This window comes from Gossypium hirsutum, chromosome A07 (assembly GCF_007990345.1).
Source record: "Gossypium hirsutum isolate 1008001.06 chromosome A07, Gossypium_hirsutum_v2.1, whole genome shotgun sequence".
Taxonomy (NCBI): domain Eukaryota; kingdom Viridiplantae; phylum Streptophyta; class Magnoliopsida; order Malvales; family Malvaceae; genus Gossypium; species Gossypium hirsutum.
The window spans coordinates 81539161-81562101 of NC_053430.1; the positions used below are offsets into that span (position 1 = coordinate 81539161).

Sequence of the window (22941 nt, forward strand, 5' to 3'; positions counted from 1 at the left end):
ACAATTTTGAATTAAACTTTGGATTCATTATCTTGGATTGAATTTTGAATTCAACATTTAAAATTTAAAATTTAAAAATTAAAAATTTTGATTGAATGTTTTATTTTATGTAATTTGTTATGCTTAATAATTAAGTAGTAAAATTAATTTTGAAATAAAATAAAATAATTGAGTACTAAGCGAAAGTTCTTAAGAAATGAAAAACATCAAAAGACTTAATTATAAATTAAAAATAAAAAAAATCTAAAAAATAATAACACCATTTCCTTTTTCTCTACAAAATAAAATACTAATTTTAATTTTAAATTAAAAAAAAAACCTCTAATAACATATTAAAGTAATGGTGTCATTTCTTATAACTCCACCATTATTACTCATTTTTTTGGCCTTTATATATTTAGAAATATTGATATTAGATTGATATTTTATACAGGTACCAAATAGATTAACTTAATGATTAGTTGATAAGCAAAGTGGATGCCGCTAATTTCTTTGAATATTCATTCCAGATCATTTAAGTACATAATAAAAAATAATAATTTTATAATTAATCAAAATTTTCTGATTATTTTTATAAAAAAGCCCAAGTTTTTCCTCATAACTCTTTATTTGGCTTAGTTTTGAAGAGATAGGGATCAGACTGACGTGCAAAAGATAATTCTTCAAAGCTTGCTCAGATACTATCCAGCAATTAAGTTGTCATCATTTCCCATTTTCCTTTCAGCACCCATTTTTATTATGAAAATTTTAAGCCTAAGGAAATAAGATAAAAAAATATATATGGAAATTCAACAAAAATATGTTTGTTTTCTTCTAAAAAAACAAAATCAACTTCTTCCGAAGATTAGCAACAGAAAATTCAAAGATTAATTGCTCTCAGTTGAAAGGCCAAGGTTTTCCACATCAGAAACCAAGAATGAAGGCTTTTATCTCTTAAAACTTAAGACAAATAGAAAAGCCATAGATTCAAGTGCTTGACGGAAGCTTTCTTCCATAATCTAAAAGAAGAGGACATGTATTGAAACAACATTACCCTCAAAACCTAGATAACAGAATCATTAAGCAAAAACCAAACACATGAAACATGGCAATAACTCCTTTGCCTTAAATCAAAGAGAAAAAAAAGCTCTAACCTCCAAGATCTCTATTTTCAGTGTGGTTAAAGCAAATATCAATCATCATCGAGCAAAAAAATACAAACAAAACCCAGATCTTAAAAACGGTGAAACTTACTAGAAAATGCAAGAATCCATAGAAAACCAAATAAATAAATTCCAGAAGTATCATTGATATTGCATCATTTTATTATCCTCTAGTGTTATTGTTTTACAGCGAACACCGAGGGTATTAGGAGATGCCATTGAGAGAATTGGGATGGGGATTTTGGTACAAATCGGCTGTTTAAAGGTTTGGGGATAGGGGGATTTATATAGTCTCAAAACACAAAATTAGGGTTTAGGGTTAGCATATCTTCGTCGGCTCCAAGGATCGGGTTTTTCGTTCCAAACCCGAAATTTATATTGTATTAGGTCCGATAACGATGCTAAATAGCAATTTTTTATCCCATTAGATAATGAGTTCATTGCCTTTTTTTTTTAATTTAAACTTTTTTTAAATTTTTTATATTATTTTTCATTTACATTTTAAACATTATCTTATATTTAAGAAATATTTTTAAGATAATTTAAATATTGGTGGATAGAATTTTTTTAGGGTAAATTATATCACAGGTCATTTAACTATTATCTCTTTTTTTTAATTATTATTATTTTTAATTTGGTCACCTAATTACTTCTCTTTTTTTGTTACTCAACTATCAATTTTTTTAATTTGATCACCTAACTAATCAAAATTATTTTTTTGGGGCTATTTCCGTCATGCTTTGCTAAATGCTTGACGGGAGGGTGATATGGTAATTAAAAAATCAATATAATAGCAAATTTAGCACATCAACTTTTACATATTATATAAATTTAGTCATAATTTTAAAATTTTAACCTCAAAATATATAATAAAAAAATATTAATTTAATCTTCAAAATTTACTTTTTTTTTCATCTGCTTCCCCCTTCGCCACTACCATCGTTGCATCCACCTCCACCTTTCTAAAAAGAACCTTCCCTTTTACCTATTCTAATCGTGATAGCTCTTCTTTGTTGTGATTGACAAATTTAAGCCACAACATGCATATTTTTGGAGACCGGTTGGATAGCAAGATTTTGTCTACTTGAACAGCCTACAGGTTAGTTTACTGGTTTGTCGTTTTTGTTATGTCAACTCGTATTTTTATTGTTACATATAATGTTGATATGACATGATGATGATGGATCGACAAACTCGATTGCGAATAGGAAATTACATATTTCTTTAATGGGAACTCATGAAATTAGACCATGAAAGGCTTAGAATTCAATATACAGCATGCTGCAATGAAGCATTTTGTTATTTTTATGATAATAAAAAATATGATGGTTCGTACAGTTTTGATCTGTATGGAACCTCAATACAAAATTTTAACAGCTAAAATCAAACTAAAACAACAATTTTAGTGGAACTTAACCTTATTTGGAAAAATAAGTTCAAATCTCACCTGTAAAATTAGATGAAAAAATCATGAGAATTTTTTCATGTGGAGTGTGTCTTGCATTCCAAATGAAACAAAACTGACATCATGACAAGGAAGAGCTGATGTCCAGACAACACGACACACCACGTCCCAATGAAAAGAACTTGTAGTCCTAACGACACAAATCTTGGTGTCCCGACAAGTCGAACGTGACGTCACGACATGGCAATGTGTTTCCCGCTTAACTAGGTTTTTTCTCCTAGTTAAACTCTGTTATATTTTCCAAGTCTAACTCTGACTATTCTAAGGATATTTTAGTCATATTTGTACACAAAATTCAGCCTATAAATAGGCCTCTTAGCAACCCTATATAGTTTAGAATAATAAGAACAAAAAATTAAGAGAGTTTGTGGAAAATTTGAGGAATCTTTGTATTTTGGGTTTAGAGATTATTTGTTTCTCCATCTTGTACTCCCCTTTTCGGTTTTTATTGTTTTAGTGAAGTTTTTTTTACCCTTGGTTTTTATCCTCTTCGTAGGGAGTTTTTCACGTAAATATTTGTGTCAAATTTTCTTGATTTTCGTTCGTGTTCGTTGTATAATTTGAGTTCAACTTAACAAACTGGTATTAGAGCTTGGTTCAATTTTTGCATTCAACCCGTTCAGAGATTACAATGAGGCATGATATCGAAAAGTTCGATAAAATCACAAATTTCAACTTGTGGTAAGTTCGGATGACGATAATTCTGGTTTAGAACGGTTTGAAAAAGGTTGTTACAGGGAAAAAGCCCGTGGATATGAATCAGATAGAGTGGGAGGAACTTGATGGCACTGTCAACAATTCTGTTTTGCATCATTAACAATGTATTGCAAGAGGTACTTCCTGAAAAGACAACAGCGACTCTATAAAGGAAATTGGAAGCCCTATATATGGCAAAGTCCCTTGCAAATCATTTGGTTTTGAAACAACGATTGTATATGTTTTGTATGGAAAAAGGTGTGTCTATTAGAGCTCACATCAGTGAATTTGTCACTCTCCTTAATGAGAGTTTTTTTTACCTAAAGATCATAAAATAAAATAAAAATACTGAAATGGCATGTTTAAAAAATTATGTACCAAAATGGTACATTCAAAGAGGTGGAGGGTGGTACATAACGGCACCACCCTAGGATTATGACAAAATTTGACTGAAAATAAAAAAAAATGGTGAAGGCAACTTAATAGGCGGCACTTAAAGAAAATATGAGTCAAATACGACTCGTATATGAAAAAAATGGACCCAAAACTTGACCTGCTGTCATAGATGGGACAACACAAGGGGTCACGCCTAGGGAAGAGGCGGCATCCTCTGATCACGCCTAGAGCAAAGGCGGTACCACCGATCATGCCATCTCTATAGGCGGCACCGGCCTATGGTATCAAGCAATGGGACAGGTCATGGCTAAAAGCCCGTGAGTTGTGTGTTTGGGGACCATTATAAGGTCCCTAATGACCTATTTTTGGCCGGAAGAGAGAAGAAAATTTTGAAGAAGAGAAGAAGAAGAAGAAGGAGAAGGAGAGGGCAGGAAGGGAAAAAGAAAGAAAAAAAAAAAGAGAAGCAGAATAGAGAAAGGGAAGGAGAAAAAGAAGGAAAAAAAATAAATAGAGAAAGGAAATGAGAGTTTGTTGTTTAGGGAAGATTAGGTGCTTAAGAAAAGGTTTTTTTTTATTGAATTAATGTTAATGTTAATTTGTTTTTGTTGCTATTATTGTTGATTTAATTAGGATATAATTTTTTAATTTTATTTTTGTAAGGTATTATTTGGTTAAAAAGAGCTATTAATGTATGTTTGTATTTATTTTATATTTTCCTTCATTCATAATTTATTTTTAATGTTTATTGAAGCAAAAAAGCCTATTTATGTTATGTACAAAGAATGTTTTATTTTTTTTGTAATTTATTTGTTATGTGTGTTTTAGGTTTATTAGATTTATTTTTTTATATAATTTATTTGGCATGTTATTTTGATTATTTTAATATAATTTTTTTATTTTTTATGTTGGTAACAGATGAGACCATTGATATGAAATTTGTAAATGAGACCATTGAGTTGGAATTTATGAAATAAATTAGGAATTAGTTTATATGTTCTAATTTTTTAAGATTTTATAATTGAGAATAAGAGTTTATGTTTTTAAATTTTATTTTATGTTTTTTTATAAATATTATAAATGAAATTTCTTTTGAATCTTTCTATGCAAAAAAAAATTATATTTTTTGACAATAATTAAGTTGACATATTATTATTATTATTATATTTTAAACCAATACATTTTACTTATTATTATTTTAAAATAATAATAAAAATATTCGTATTTATTATGTTTAGATAGTTTATGTTATGTTTTTTGTTTTTTTATTGGCATGTTATTTTTATTATTTTACTATTTTTTTATGTAGGTAAAAGATTAAACCATTGTGATGAAATATATGAATGGGACCATTGAGTTGGAATTTATAAGATATATTTATTTTGTTAAAGTAGTATAGCAAAAAATATGATGTGGACAAAACTATTTGGTATTTTTTTTGTAATTAAAAGCAATATATAAAATTTAGGTATTTTGATAAATATTTAAAATGCATCAAACTTTGAAATTAATAATCGAAATTTGTTTTGAAATTGCAGGTATCATAATAGGTTTATTGATTAAGAATGATGGTCACATATCAAACACAGTTAATAACATGGTAATATATTGTTATTTGTTAATCACGGGTTCCCTTAAAAAAAGTTCTACGTCATTTATGGAAATAAATTATGTTAATATAACTATTTTCTATAATTTAATAGTGTTAGGGCTGTACCGCGCATTAAGGGGTCGGGTGAATGGTTTAGGATATTCCTTAGATGAACGACTGATGTCATACTTGGAGTTAGCTGGATTTGGGTCAGCAACATTAATCCAAACGTTTGATTTACGGTATGATTTAATATTCGCATTGGTCAAGCGTTGACGCTCGGAGACCTACACTTTTCATTTGCCGTGTGGGGAGTGCACTGTCACTCTGGAGGATGTTGCATTGCAACTTGGGCTCCCAATCGATAGGAGTGCCGTAATGGGCGTAAGTACGATAACTGAGCCGACTGCTCTTTGTTATAGCCTACTAGGAGTCTCACCCAACGATGTTGAGTCCAAATTTACGGGTTTGAGATTTTCATGGCTGAAAACCAATTTTGAACATTTATCAATTAATGCCACTGAGCAGAAGGTGATGTGCGCAGCTCGAGTGTACATTATGCATATTATAGGGGGTGTACTAATGCTGGATACGAACAACAACAGGGTTCATTTAATGTATTTACCCCTATTAGCTGATTTGCGGAATGTTCGCTTATATAGTTAGGGTTTCACAGTTTTGGCTATGTTGTATTGTGAGCTTTGTCAAACGACAAAGTCTGATGCTGTAGACATAGGCGGATGCCTTATATTGCTGCAGTAATGGGCTCTTTATCGGATGTCATTCTTAGCATTGGTTAGGCACGAAGCATACATTTTTCCACTAGTGAACAGGTGATAAAATTTAACTTGTTTTAACAATTAATTGGTTTTTTTTCTAGCGGTACTATTCTAACATGTAATTTGTTTTTATAAATGAAGTTTTTATCCGGGTATTGGAAGGTCGTACACTTTCCCAATATATCGTCTGATGATTGAACAACATGTTGGGGAAGGGGTAAGTTATTCCAATATTCGTGACATGTAATTACTTTGTATATCTTACTCGAACCGTGTTAAATTTTAACCATGTTATTAATCGTGTAGTTTATCTGGATGTCATATCGAAGACAAGAAATTGCAGCTATTATACCTTCGTCTGCCCACATTCATTCTCACCTGTGGTGCATTAATGCACCAATTATCAATTTCTAGACAGTCGAGTGGTATAATAGGGATCGAGTACTTTGCAGTTTGGTTGCATCCAGTATATCCCGGCTCCGCCAATGCAATTGGGGAAGATTCATGGGATTAACAAGAGAGGAAAATATGTAAATAATTGGGGGGTCGTGCACCAGAAATATATTGCAGTGTGGGATAATCGGATGGTACAGAGACCTCAGATAGATATTTCTTCCTATTTGGAACCATTGTTAGAGTACATACAATGGTACTTTAGTAAGGGAAAACCATATTTACTTGGTGGGCAGTCAACTGTAGTCCCCCCGCACATGCATCGTCTCAGGGCATATGAGCCAGTGCTCGATATAGAGGCCGAGCCAGAGCCAGAGCCTGAGCTAGAGCCTGAACTCGAGCCCAAGCCCGAGCAGTTGTATACAAATTCCGCTAATAGTTCTTAACATCCGGAGTTACGGGTCAATGACTATTTCCCAGGCTTGTCAGGACACGGATATCATTTCGGGTTTGATATCTTTAGTCCAGTACCACCGTAGTACAACACTTCTCCCGACTCGTATCCACTGCATTACTCTACTCCTCCTGGATCGTATCCACCGCAGTACAACACTTCTCCCAGCTCAAGTTCATCGATGGCGTTCAGGGCATATGATTTTTCTTCCATATTTCGCAGACCTCCACCTGCGACTGAATAGGATGTTGATTGCCGCGATCACCTGTAACGTGAACATTGACCCCCCGCAGAAATATACCATAAGAACCACACTATCAAACCATCAATTTTAGGGGTTTCTTACAATTTAAATATAACAAAGTTTGTACTTTTTTATTCTAAAATATTATAAATAAAGAAAAAGACAATCTTTGTATTTATTTAATTAGATTAATTGCAACATTAAAACTTGGAACAAACTTTGTAATATAAATTTTGTAATATAAATTAAATACATTACAACATTAAAACTTGGAACAAACTTTGTAATATAAATTAGGTACATTGGATTACATAAGCTCAATTCCTACCCGATCGTGACTATTGTCTAATATGGTAGTTTTGCTGTGGGCATTTACTCCGATTATGACTAGTTAATTTGCATAATCCATAACACTTACCGTTGGATTTCTCCTTAATGTCCATTTCATTATTGATTTTGGATGATTGCGGACGACCTTTTGGATTCTTACGCAACCCTTTTTCTGGGACAAGCTCAAAATTCGTCGAAGGCACCTCCCACGTAGACAGGTTAGGCAAGACGGGAAACTCATTCTACCAGACATGCAACTTGCACTCGAGGGTGTACACATCATCAACAAATTGTTCAACATTGAGCGAGACTTTAGTACACACTACCACGACATGCGCATATGGATAATAAAGTGTTTAAAACCTCTTGCAATCGCACCGTCTGTTTCAAAGATCAACTCTATAGGACCTAGGTGGTATACTAGATCAACAACCGATGGTCTCCGTAACTCGAAACTTTTCAAGATGTTGTGAACATACTTCTACATTTATGGACCTCGGTATTCGACAGTTTGCAACCATTGCATTCCTGACATCTTCGATAAACACGTGTCCTCCCTCTATCTAGTTGACTTGTTGCTGACCCATTCTTGGCATCAAGATAGCCAACCTGTAGAATATAGCCGAGAAGATAGATGAAATCGAAAAATGTTGTGTTTTCAACAACATAGCATTGATCCCCTCCACCAAGTTTGTGGTGGTCATTTGACCATAATGAAAGCCTTCGTCAAAAATTTGAGCCTATTGTCATTGCTCTATGGTACCCAACCACTGTCAGAAAGATGTGTTCATTTGACCCTCCATGTCACTCTCAAGTCGAGTCATTCTTTGGTGAAAAATGTGTGGCTCTAGCTCGTGCGCTGTATATACATTAAGAAAAGATAAGTTACAGTATTGCCCTAAAACATTAAAACTTATATTGAAAAGATAAGGTTATCTTTTACCTATTCTCACAACTTGTCTCTGCCAGTTTGCATTCTTATAATCTCGATAGAAGTTAATCGTGATGTGTCGAATGCAGTAAATGGATCTATGTGGCTTACTGGAACGCCTAATGGTAGCAATTAATCTTTTCCCTCTATCGAAGATGATGCAAATATTATTATTGCTATTAACATACCTCCGCAAGTTGGTAAGGAAGAATTCCTATGATTCCATGTTCTCCTTATCTACGATGGAAAATGCTATCACGAGCACGTTATTGTTGTCGTCTTGAGCAACCACAAGAAGTAGGATCTATGTATATTTTTCATATAGCCAGGTCTTATCTACTTGCACAAAACGGCTTGCAGTAGAGAAATGCATGCACACATGGATCAAACATCCAAAACATCCGATGGAATTTTTTTTCCCGGTTGTAGTTGGTCATTCGGGCTATAATAAGATTGTGCCTGTAACTTAATTATAGTCTCTGATACGTACTCTCGCATAGTGGCTATCCATCCCTTAGCTCATTATACAACCATTAAAATCCTAGTACAATTGCTCTATTATCATCTGTTTAACTATCCACGCCTTTCGGTATAATACTCGATACTAAAATTGTGCCTGCATTTTGGCAATCAGTACCGAAACTTTAATGGTCGGCATGTCCTTCACCATTGGCATGATACACGTATAGATAGTTTTGGAATCAAGTTTTCAATGATCTTCTGTCATACGTGTTGATGTGCATGTGTGGGGCCCAACAAATTTTCGTATCTCCCATATCTGCAAATTTTGAATAAATGCAGTTCATACCCGCCAATTGCAGCCTTTCACTGGCTTTCAACACTCTCCAATATATAATCTCAGTTTAGACATTGCGACTTTGTAGTCTACTGATATATTCATGCTATACCATTTAATAGCAAATATGCACTCTTCCTTACTTTCGAATCTCTGACCTACAAACAACTCCTTCGGATCAGAATTTACGGCCAGCCGGTGAGCAGGTAGTATTTTAGGGTACTCCAAGAACTCGGCTACATGCGCCGCGTCGGGGTCTATGAGCGACATGTATGGCCCAGGATTATTGTGTATCACAATATGTTGAATCTAGTTCCCGACTGCAGACACGTTAATGTATTCATCGTCATTCACGTCTTCGTTGTCAATATCATCGGGGACCTCATCCACATTGGGATCACTATCATTATCGACCTCTTGATCACAAGGATCACTACTATCGTATCCATCATTACCAACCATATCAATATTTGGTGCAACATTAAGATTGATATTGATCCCGCGTATAGTCGATTTACTATCAATGTACGATATTGGAGCCACCATACATAGTTCTTGAGCTCCATGTTCTTCACCAAATGCAGTGAGATATTCATTGGCTCCACACCAGATAACTTAGCAAATAACTAAATCGGTCCATTTTGGTCACTCTGATTCCCACAATAAAGAGCGATTATTGTCTCCACGTCTTCATCGTCTACAAGTTTCATTCGGTGAATTTGATGGGATCTATCGAAACTGGAAACTTGTAGAAAAGTTTCGAGATCCTTCTCCCACAATGTCTAGCAATTTTTGCGCTAATCCTTTCCTTCATATCATCAAACGAGACATTTCTATTAAATCTAATTGCTATTTGTTGCCAACATTCAAATATAAATCCAACGGTTGTTGTCAAGATGATTTCATCGAAATAAATGCATACGAGAAACTGATTATCCGTCTTCAATACTCAATCTGTTAAAAAATAAACAAAAATTCTCAAAACAATTTCGAACAACATAAAAATACTTATATAAATAATTTAACGAATAAAAAGAGATCATTTCTAACAATATCTATGACATAAATATTTTCAGTATTGATCTATTTTTTTCTATTGTTATGATAACTAACAATTACTTTATAATAGTTACTAACATAAAAACTTTCAAATATATTAAAAAAATTTTAAATATAACATTCGCAATAAATACATAATTAATCTAAACACAAAACTTACTAACAAATCACAATAAAGAAAATAACTTTAAAACAAAACATAAAAATAACACTAAACAAACTATATAATACAAACAAAACAATTTTTTCTGATCATAATCTATTCTATTTGAAAATAGCAATAAAAATAATAAGACATTTTCTTTCTTCTCTTCTCATTCTCTTGTTCTACTTTTTTTTTAAATTGATACTTTAAAATTGAGCTGGGTGGGGAAGCCGGGGGAGAATGCTACTGGTGCGGCTTATTAGATAGGTGTCACCAATGCCGCCTATGGATAGGCACCATACCCCTTTCATATTTTTATACTGCGTATATACCATTCTAGAAAAAAGTACGTATGTACCATTTTGGAAAAAAAAAGGTGCCGTCTATCAATTTGGTTGGACAAAGTGGTGCCTTCTATCACTTTGGCACCACTACTAAAATATTATTTTTTTAACTAAAATGTGTCAGAATCCTAGGGTGGTGCCGCCTATACACCACTCTCCACCTCTTTGAATGTACCATTTCGGTACATAATTTTTTAAACATGCCATTTTAGTATTTTTTTTATTTTATAATATTTACGTAAAAAACCCCCTTAATAACCTAAAGAATATTGAGGCCAACAAAGATAATAAAGATTATGCTATGTTATTACTTTGTTCTTTGCCCCTTTCATACAAAACTCTTAGGGAAACACTAATTTACGGTAAAGAGAGGCTCTCATTTGAGGACGTAAAGGGAAATATTTTAAGTAAGGATAAACTCGATGATGATTTAGGATCAAAGAACAAGTCAGATGGGCAAGCCTCAGTTTTTGTTGCTAAAAGAAGGTAACAATCTAATGATTCAGGTTAGAGAAGATCAAGGGCAAGACCTAAGTCAAGGACCGTGACAAGCAATGTGGCTATTTTAGAAATATGGGTTACATTAAGTCAGAATGTTACAAACTTTAGAATAATAATAAGAGGGCTGTCAAAAATGATAAAAGAGGAAAGTAGAAAGCTGATGTAGTCGATGCTAGTGTAGCAGAGGACAGAGGTGATGATTTGTTACTGATATCAACGACTGAAAGGTCTAAGTTCACATCCAAGTGGATCTTGGATTCAAGATGTACCTATCATATGTTTCCCAACATGGATTGGTTCTCTACATACAGTTCGATTGAAGGTGAAGTTGTACTTATTAGAAATAACTCATCCTAAAAAATAACCGGCATTGGTACCATTCAGATCAGATTGCATGACGAGATCATCAGAATGTTTTCAGATGTCAAGTATGTGCCTGATTTAGAGAAAAATCTCGTTTCTTTGGGTATTCTAGACTCGAATGGTTGCAAAATTGTCATTCAGTCAAATGACTTAAAGGTATCTCGTAGAGTCCTTATTTTGATGAAAGGGCAGAAATTTGTCAGCCTTTACATTTTGCAATGTACAATAATGTCTGACTCGATAGCAATTACGAAGTAAGGACGAAATCATCGCCACATCTCGACGAAAATCCATCTGACATCGTGACGACTCGACAAAATTCGCTTTCTTCGTATTTTGAATCAATTCAATTGTGGCACATGCGACTTGATCATATGAGTGAAAAAAGTATAATTGTTTTAAGCAAAAAAGGTATTCTAACAAACACTAGAGTTGGAAAGTTAGATTTCTATGAGCATTGCATTTTTGGAAAGTAGACTCTAGTCAGCTTCATTTCGACAGTGTACAGGACTAAAATGACCCTCGACTATATTCATTCTGATTTATGAGGTCCAACTCCAGCTATTTCCAAATGGGGTAGCAGATATCTTCTAATTTTTATCGACGACCACTCCAGAAAAGTTTGGGTATACTTCCTGAAGCACAAAAAACAAAGTCTTTAATACTCTTAAGCAGTGGAATACCCTACTTGAAAAACAAACTGAGAAGTCTGTAAAATGATTCAGAGCGGATAATTGGCTCGAGTTCTATTCTGAAGTAGTTAATCTCACAAGCTTCTTAGTGAACCAGTCTCTACATTGAGCTTTGGATGGAAAGGATCACGAAGAGATTTGGTTCGGTAACCCTTCTAATTACTCTAAACTCAGAGTATTCAGTTATCCTTCTTATGCTCCAGTTTAGTCAGGGAAGACTTGAACCAATTACGGTGAAGTGTATTTTTCTGGGTTTTGCGGCCGAGATAATGTTGGATCTGGTGCCCTAAGTGTAGTATTTTTGTAACAGCTCAATTTTGGGCCTAGTCAGAATAATGGTTTTGGAACCACAAATCTGAGGCTAAAAATTTATTTTTATTATTATTTTAGTGCCTTAGTGTGATATTATGAGTGCATGAAAATTTTGGTGAATTAATTTTAGCGATTGGGAGCCTAATTGTGAAAAAGGACTAAATCGCATAAAGGGTGAAAGTTTTGTTTTAATAGCCAAAGGTGTTAAATAGATAAAGAATAAAAATTGAGGGTCTTTAAAGTGCAATTAAGCCCATAAATATAGGCTGGCCGGCCATAGAGACAAAGATGAGACAATTTTCAATGTTAGGTGAAATTTGGTGGTTTATTTGACTAAAGATAAAATAGAATAAACAAAGGATGATATCATCTCTTTTTCATCTTCTTCTTCACCGAAACTTTTAGCATTAGTAAGGGTTTTGAAGCTTTAAAATTTCAGCCAAGCTATCTCCTTGCAAGTAAGTGATTTAGATGCCTATTTTTTATAATCTTTGTACTTTTAGAACCCTTGTAGCATGAGCTAGCTAATGGGGGACCATTTTGTGAAAAAGTTAATAGTACAAGGATTTAATTGAAAGGATTTTTAATGTTTACTGAGTTTTTATCGAAGGAAATGAATCTTAGTTGGTTAATAAACAACTTTTGTGAAGAGGTGTTCATGAAAAAACACCTAAAAAGGACTAGTTTGTAGTAACTACAAAATAGATAGTAATGTGGTGAAATAATGGAAATTTTGGGTTGCTATAAGAGTAAAAAGGGTTCAACTAGGCTTAAGACATGAATAAATTCGATAAAAATTGATTTTTTAGCCTAGGGGTGAAATGGTCATTTCGTGAAAGTCTAGGGGCAAAATGGACATTTTGCCAAAAATGTGAATTTTTGATTTTCTAAATTTATTTAGTGACTAAATGAGTGAATTTTTATTATTTAGATTAAGAAATACAAAATCCGAACCTAGACCGGGGGAAAGCCAAGCAAGTAGGTTAAATCGACTAGTCGCCTACGTTTTGTGATCCGAAGTAAGTTGTATGTTAATAATGCAACTATATTGTTATTGATGTGTAATTGAATTTATATTGCATAAATTGTTTTGATTGTGAAAATGAGTATGCATGTTGAGAAATTAATGTAATAAAGACTCCCGATTGAACATTAGGAATAGATCCGAATATTCATGCCATGACATTGGGTGATATGTGTGCTAGTGTAAGACATGTTTGGGACATGCATCGGCCATATTATGAGAGCCAGTGTAAGACATGTTTGGGACATGCATCAACATTGAGATATACCAGCCAGTGTAAGACATGTCTGGGACATGCATCGACATTGAGACGAGAGCTAGTGTAAGACATGTCTGGGACATGCATCAGCCTCGAGATATACAAGCTAGTGTAAGACCTGTCTGGGACATGGCGTCAGCTTGTTGAGTGTCAGTGTAAGACCTGTCTGGGACATGGCATCGGCACTGATAGATGAGAGCCAGTGTAAGACCTGTCTGGGATACGGCATCGGCCTCGATATATGAAAGTTAGTGTAAGACCTGTCTGGGACATGACATCGACTTTGATGTGCTAGCCAGTGTAAGACCATGTTTGGGACATGGCGTCGGCATCTTATCCCATGTTTAAGGCTATGAATATCGTGTAGTATTCCAAATGGTTAAACGGGAGATTTATGGTTTATATCGAAATGAGAAAACTTATGACCATGTGGTGAGTGGTACAGGTACTTAAATGAGAATTACGACACACGAGCTTCATTTACGTTGTATGATTAGTAAATGAGGAAAGTGAGTAAGTTATGCATGTGATTACTTGTGTATTTCACACAAATTATGTTGTATGATTAGTGAGAAATAAATATGAGCAAGTGGTGTTTATGAATCCTTACTTTCATGTGAAAATTGAGATATGTTGGGAGTATGATCCCTTATGATAGCTTATAGTTACCCATTATTTGCATGTGACTTACAAAGCTTTATAGTTACCTATTTTCCTTTCCCTTTTCTTATAGTGCTACCAAAGTAGCTCGTGGATCATCACCTTACGTCGGAGAAGGCAGTCACACTATCCCTGAAGCAATTGGTATAGCTAATTTTATCATTTTGATTATGGCATGTATAGGAACTAGTCTTTTTGTAATGGTCACATTGTTTTGGGTCAAATGAGTGGCTTGTCATAGCTCTTTAGTCATTTTGTTTAATGTCATGAATGGTGGCTAATATTGAATAGTTATTCATAAGTGCAAATCATGATGCTTTCATAGATGAGCAATTCCCATGACTAATCAAGTTCTTTTTAGATTGTTAAAGTGTAATGTGGTTGTATTAGATATCTTGTTGTGATTGAATTGGCTCTGTGTTGCCGTGTGAATTGGTGGTATGTATTGTTTTGTAGGAAGGTGTAAGTAAGGGTGGCAAAAAGGTTTGGTAGATAGCCTATTTTTTTCCATACGGCTAGACACACAAGCATGTGCCTAGGCCGTATGTGACACACGGTCGACCCCATGGGTGTGTTGTCCAACCGTGTGTCCCCTGCACCTCGAATTTACAAGTCAATATGCATGGTAGTAAACACACGGACAAAGACACGGCCGTGTGTCTCAGTTGTGAGGAGGACACGGCCGTGTGTCTCAGTTGTGAGGAGGACACGGCCTTTGGCCACGGGCGTGTGCCTTGGCCATGTGCCTCTAATTGGTTGCTAACGTCAGAAACAGAATGTCAAGGTTTTTAGACACGGGCTAAGACACGGGCGTGTCATGGCCGTGTGAGGGACACGGGCGTGTGTCAGGCCGTGTGAAAACCCTTGTAGGTTCTAATTTGGAAATAAATTTACACGTGTTTGGGGCACGGGCGTGTTCCCTTGTGCTTAGGCCGTGTGAACCACACGGGCCTTCGCATTGCCATGTCAAAATGGCCACACGGGCATGTTGTCCTTTTCACATGGGCATGTACCTTTGTTTCAAGTGACATTTTTCAAAGTTTTCAAAGATGTTCGGATTAACCCTAAATCGTTTCCAAAGTGTGTTTTGGGTCACGTGGGCCCATATTAAGAATTTCTAGATTATGATTGAAAAGTTTCAAATTCGATCTAGTTTTTATGATCCGAAATGATTGTATGCATGTGTTTAAGTCAGGTAATGCCTCGTGCCCAGTCTCGGCCTTGGACTCAGGCAAGGGGTGTTACAATTTTTGTCAATGTACACTTGAAATTTTTTTGAACAAATTGCTTAATAAAATTATTCGCTCATATGGTTTTTGCACGCAAAGAAAAATGAAAGCAAATATTGCTCATTGGTTGTCTAATGTTTAACTAATACTAAGTGATATTACATGGTTAGATCATTATATAGAAATACAACTTGTATTAATAAACGAAACTAAACATGTCCTTAATCTAATCAGAAATGAGCAAACAATTGAAATACTAATATGTCGTCTATTAAGTCCAATTGGGGAGATGCTTTATCTTGGGCATCGAAGCGGATGACTCCCAAAAGATAGAGACATAGTTGTGACTGACTGGACTTGCAGTACATCGAACATGACCCAAGATGAATAGATCTTGAATCTATTAATTGATTTATTCACTTGCGACATTTATAGTATGGCATACCTAAATCTTGAGTGGATGATAGACTACGTACGCATGACTCGTACATTTTGATGTAAGTAAAAGTCTAAATTCGAATAGATAAGGAACCGAAAGCTGGTGCGTTGGATGTATGACTTCTGCAATATGTAGCGTCATTCACAATAGTGGAATTCATAGCCCGAGACATGGGTAAATGATATCATTTCATTGACATTACATGATTGATGAAAAGTAAACGTGGCCACGAGTTGTTCATCTTTGTGATAATTGACTTGATTACTATTTGATAGTAATTGACTTTTCATGAAGAAAGATGTAATGGTTACCATAAGATAAAATAGGATCATATTGGGAGAGTGGATATTATCCAAAGAGATCAAGGATATCCTATTAGGGTAAAATTATAACACCCCTAACCTATATCCGTCGCTGAAATAGGGTTACAGAGTATTACTGAAGTTTACAGTACAAACGAGCAGAATTTCAAAAATTTCATAACATATCAATATTCATAATAAAACCAATCAAAATCATACAAATGTCCCTTATACGAGCCTTCGAGGCGCTAAATATGTGTTAGAAACAAGTTGGGACTAAATCGAAAACTCAAAGAATTTTTCAAAAAACATTAAAAATTTTCAAAGCTGCAGGGATCACACGGTCGTCTGGCCAGGCCAAGTGACACACACGGCTAAGAGACACTCTCATGTCTTAGGTCATGTGGGTATTTGAAATGGGGACACACGGTCGTGTCCCAACCCGTGTAACTCTTTGACTTGGTCACATGGCCAAGCCACACGCCCGTGTGCCAGGCTGTGTTCCAAGCCTTGTAACAGCCTGACTTGCAACCATTTGAAAGCTACAGGGGATACATGCTCGTGTCAACTGACCGTGTGTCACACATGGTTGAGACACAAGCCCGTGTCTCTGTCCATACGGACAAAAATAGGCTATTTTACAAGCCCTTTTTCTCACCCAATTTGGCATGTACCTACAACCACAAATACATATACTTACAAGGCATCCAAATCAAGCATAAGCAAACCTTAAACATAATTTATATTCACATACAACCTATATGTCCTTATGCACCTCAAATGAAAACTCATAACATGTATAATTATGTACATAATTTGACTGAATAAGCCAACAACTTTCCTAGCAATTTGCATCATTTCATCCCACTTAGCTTACTTACCAAAAGAAACCAAAACTGTACAAATTATACCATTCTAAACTAGCATCAATATACATATATGCCTTCCATAACAAAGCACCGATTCACATCAAACTATATGACATATCTAATGTGCACATTCAAAAACTATTTCATTTTTCGTAATTCAACCACAATTCACACAACATATCAACCACAACTTATACACATCCAAAATATACCAAACATAAGCCAAATAAGTGCCCATAATCACAAAAAAACATATAGGCCAACATTATCCAAAATAACCTATACATGCCATTATAACCAAAATTAAACCATCTGAAAGTACCAAAAGAGTCGATGGATAGTGTGATATAACTCCGACAAGCTTCTAACTCGAACGAGCTTCTGATTCACTAAAAATACAGAAAATACACAGAGTAAGCATTTAAACTTTGTAAGTTCGTATAACATAGAATTTAACTTACCATTTAGTTACAAATTAGGTAAGTAAACATAGCATATCCCAACTCAATTTGGCCAAATGCCTAAGCACATATTCAATAACATGTTAGCCTTGTAAAACACATATAATAGCCAATAAACATAGATGAACATAACCATTAAGCAAGTTTCACATACATGTATCATCCATTTCATGTTTCAATATATCATGTAATATCATTTCCATGTATCTCATGTATATACCTGTAATAGTTCTTATCAAAATCATATAATCTCGTAACAGAACATTATCTGTTGAACCATTTAGAATATCGTTGGATACTCGGGATAGCTCACACATAGTATGTTAAGCTGTAATCTGTCAATTCCTGTACATGTATGCTTATACAATCTATGAATCAGTATACTCTCACGAGTTGTAAATCGATAAATTCATACGAGCTAAGAATTGATATGCTTTCATGAGCTGCAATTGGTAAGCTTATACGAGCTGGGAATCAATAATCCCTAATGACATGCCATGTATCTTACGAATTCTTAAGGTTCAAACGAGATTCGGTAATTTTCGTACGTCATCAGATACGTGATCGATATTTATACATGGCAATTATAGAAATTAAATACATATAAATACTCAATTTAATTACATGAACTTACCTTGACGAGTATACGTAGAGATAGAGGCAATTAATTCGAGACTTTCTCTTTGCCTCGATCTAAATCCGTACGAGGTCTAACTAGATCTATAAGGATAAATTTAACTCAATTTAATATATTTCTCATTAAAATTAGTCCAAAACATATTTTTGGCAAAATTACCATTTTCCCCAGTACTTTTAATTTCTTTACAATTTAGTCCTTAGGCTCGAAAAATGAAATTCATGAAATTTAACCCTTACCCAAGCCTAGCCTATTTTTATACATACTAGTAGCAACCCATATATTTCATAAATTCACAAATTTTACCATAAATTATCACATTTTTCAATTTAGCCCTTAATTGATAATTTCACCAAAAATCCCTTTACAAAAGTTGTTTATCTAACAACAACCATCCATTTTCTATCATCAAACTTCAAAACTCAAGCATGTTCATCAATGGTAAAACCCTAATAGTTTAACAGTTTCACAAATTAGTCCCCAGGCTAGCTAGATTAAGCTACAACAATCCCAAAAACGTATAAATCATTAAAAACAGAACAAAAATACTTACCAATTGAGCATTCAAAGTTGTCAAACCCTAGCTTCCAAAAATGGCTTTTATTTCTTTGATATTCCGTTGAAAAAGAATGGAAGAAGATGACAATTTGTTTGGTTTTATTTATTATGACTTTAATTACTTAATTACCTAATTAACCTTTAAAATTAAACCAAATTTCAAAATTTCCAAGTCAATATCTTCCACTAATTATTACACTGACAAGCTGTTAAGTGGATTCTAAGATATCAAAGAGGGATTTCCAGTACTTGTTTAGAATTCAGAAGATGTTCAGAAGGTCTAGTCGACTATGTAGATTCATATTATGTCGGTGACGTAAACAAAAGAAGACCTCTCACTGGTTATCTGTTCACCTTCAAATATTGCACTATTAGTTGGAAAACCACCCTTCAAGTCACTATGGCTCTATTAACTACAGAGGCTGGGTACATGGCAATCATAAAAGCTGTGAAAGAAGCCATTTGGTTAAGAGGTCTATTTGGGGAGCTGGTTGTTAAAAACGAAAAAATTATCATATATTGTGATAGTCAAAGTGCCATACATCTTACGAAAGAACAAAGCATATAGATATTCGGTACCACTTTGTTCGAGAGGTGATTGCTCAATGAGATGTTCATATTTACAAAATTGGCATAGAGAATAATCCAGGAGACATGATGACAAAGAATCTTCTAATTCCAAAGTTCAGACATTGCTTAGACTTGGTAAGCATTTGATGGAGATCAAATTAGGCACTTGTTGGGGCTTGACAAAGAAGGCATTTTGAAAATACGAGTCAAGGTGGAGATTTATAAAGTGTGCCTTGCATTTTGGATGAAATAGAGTCAACATCATGATGAGAAAGAGTCAACATCTCGACGACACAACATACCACGTCCCGACGATAAGAACCCGTCGTCCCGACAACGTAATGCTTGGCGTCCCAACGAGCCGAATGTGACGTCACGACATGGCGACATGTTCCTCACTTAACCGCATTTTTTCTCTTATTTAAACTCTGTTATATTTTTTTCATTCTAACTTTGATTATTCTAGGGATGTTTTAGTCATATTTGTACACGAAATTTAGCCCATAAATAGGCCTCTTAGCAATCCTAGATAGTTTAGAATAACAACAACAAAATTTAGAAAGTGTTTGTAGGAATTTCAAGGAATTTTTGTATTTTGGGTTTATTTGTTTCTCCATCTTGTACTCTCATTTTCGATTTTTTTCATTTTAGTGAAATTTTCTTTACTCATGGTTTTTATCCTCTTCGCAGAGGTTTTTCCACGTAAATATTTGTGTACAATTTTTTCCATTTTTGTTCATGTTCGTTGCATAATTCAGGTTCGACCCAACATTTCAGAAGAGAGGAACAACCTTTAATTATTGAAGGTTGCAGAGAAACGGGCTAGCGAAGCTCCAAGTAACCATACCAAATCAGTTTAAGCAGAAGCAAAAAAAAATAAGCATACCTTCAAAGTACTCCATATTGTAATGAAAAAGAAGAGTTTGTCACCTTTTAATCCATAAAAGGAGGAGGTGGCTAGGGGAAACGAAAGAGGAAAGTAAATTTTGAGGACAAATTGAGATCATTTATAAATGTTGAGGGTTAATTTTTTAAAATCATGTCCCAATTTATATAATATGTAAAAGTTAATAGGCTAATTTGTTATTATACCGACTTTTAACTTCCACATTTTACAGCGGGCCAAAAAAATAACTTCGATTAGTTGGTGACCAAATTTAAAAAAATTAATAGTTAGGTGATAAAAAAAGAAAAGAGGCAATAATCAAGTGACCGTGGTATAATTTACCATTTCTTTTAATTCAAAATTTTATAATGCTTTTTAAGATTTTTAAATATTTGCATGTATATCTTTGATTTTAAATTTGTATAATCATGTTTAAAATACATATCTATACGTACATCTCTAATTTTAGGTTTTATTTTTATTTTTAATTCACAAATAAATTGATGACACGCAATATCAATAGATAAAATATATTATAAGTAGGGATGAACGTTCGATTAAATTGAGTCGAATCAAATGAAAAAAAATTGAGTTAATCAAGTTGACGAGTCCTATTTTATCATCTTAACTCGATTTGAAATTTTTTCGAATTGAGTCGAATGAAATGAAATTCGAATCGAATGAAATTGTTCAAGCTAAATTAAAAATTTTAACATGTCAAATTAAAATCTTATTACAGTATAATTAATTCTATGTTAGAGCACATAGATTTGAATATATATATATATTTGAAAACTTTTCAAAGCAAAAAAAAAAGAGAAAAAAAAGATACTTTAGTATGATAAACTTAAATCATTAATTAACTTATTTAGGTCTTAAAATTATTATTTCAAAAAGTTTTAAAATTTTTAACTTTAGTTATATATATTTTTAGAATTTTTTCAATTTTTTTTAAAAAATATAAATTTTGGAATTTTTATAAATTATTTTGAATTTTAAAAATTATTTTGAATTTTTTAATTGTTGTTGAGAGAGAGGGACCAATTTGCTCATTTTCAAAATTGATAGGGACCGAAAGGGTATTTACACCAATCTGTTATTCGAATTATTCGAGTTATTTGAATTGTAAAATTCAACTCCTGTAACACCTCAAACCTGACCTAGACATTATAGCCGAATCTGGAAAGTTACAATAATACGTTGAAATCTTTACTTTCCAAAATGTGACTTGTTACGAAACCAAAAATCAAAGTATTATAAAATTCGCCCCAAATATTTGATAGTAAAACTTGCCACTCTTAAAATGCTTATGTGAATCTATCAACTGCTAACTTAAAATCCAAATTTTACTAAATCATTGTGCTTATGTCGCTTGCTTTATAAAACTCGTAATTTTGAATAAAACTTTGTAGCAGAAATTTTAAAGTTGATAATTTGGAAACCGTGATCCCGATAAGTGAAAACGTACAATTCACCAATTGGGCATATTCTAAAACATTCATTATAAATTTTCATAAAACCCATTTTAAATTTGCAGCGGAAAGTTCTTAGCTTATTTTAATTTTAAAAACCGAATTCTAATTTGTTAGCTTATATGATTTTGCAGTTTTACGTTAAAACTTCCAAAAATGATGAACAAATCAAAACCCAAAAAAAAAGCCAAATTCAAAAACACAGTCCAAAACCAATTGTCCGAAATTCTTAATTAACATAAATCAAACCATATTATTTGAAAGACCAAATCTGAGCTCCCGCACGTCGTCCGGTCCTAAGTTAGAAGTTCACCTAAAACGTATCAAATAAATGAGTGAGTTAGAAGCCTAGTGTGTGACCCGACCCATAAAGAGAATTTTCTTATGGGTTTTGTATATATAGTTATCAAATCACAATTTCGTATCATATTACAGAACATACCATATCATACATCAAAAACATGTAATAGATTAGAATTTCATATTTTCAAACATATTTCGGGTCAGAATCTCATGTTTTCATAAACACGTATATCAGACTAGAACAGATTTTGACATAGTTCCTACCCCCATCCGCTATACACCAACTCCGACCAATCAGTGACAGCAAATATGACTACAAGAATCCATCTGTCCAATCACATCAATATGGGGCGGTGTGCCACTCACAAGTATGCAATTGAGCTGCCATATAGAAATTTGCGGTCTAGCTGCCATATATTTGCAGTAACAAATGCCATATAACACTTTCTCCATATATCATAACCCACCCCATTGCATATGCAAAATCACGTTAACATACATACATATCACATAGGTTGTATGGCATGCATACATAAACAGATATTATATAGAGTTTAACTTACACATAACTTATACAGATCATAGCAAATCATATTACATAGTCGAATCGGGTAACTTATCGGAACAAATAATAGAATACAT

At 33.8% G+C, this 22941-nt stretch overlaps 1 non-coding gene across 1 annotated transcript; it reads right to left on the reverse strand.

The window, feature by feature from the left end:
- Window positions 1–628: 628 nt before the first annotated feature.
- On the reverse strand, window positions 629–714 carry LOC121203918 (small nucleolar RNA Z122). Its single transcript, XR_005898851.1, has one exon. It is a non-coding gene; the product is annotated as a small nucleolar RNA Z122 (small nucleolar RNA).
- Window positions 715–22941: the final 22227 nt, after the last annotated feature.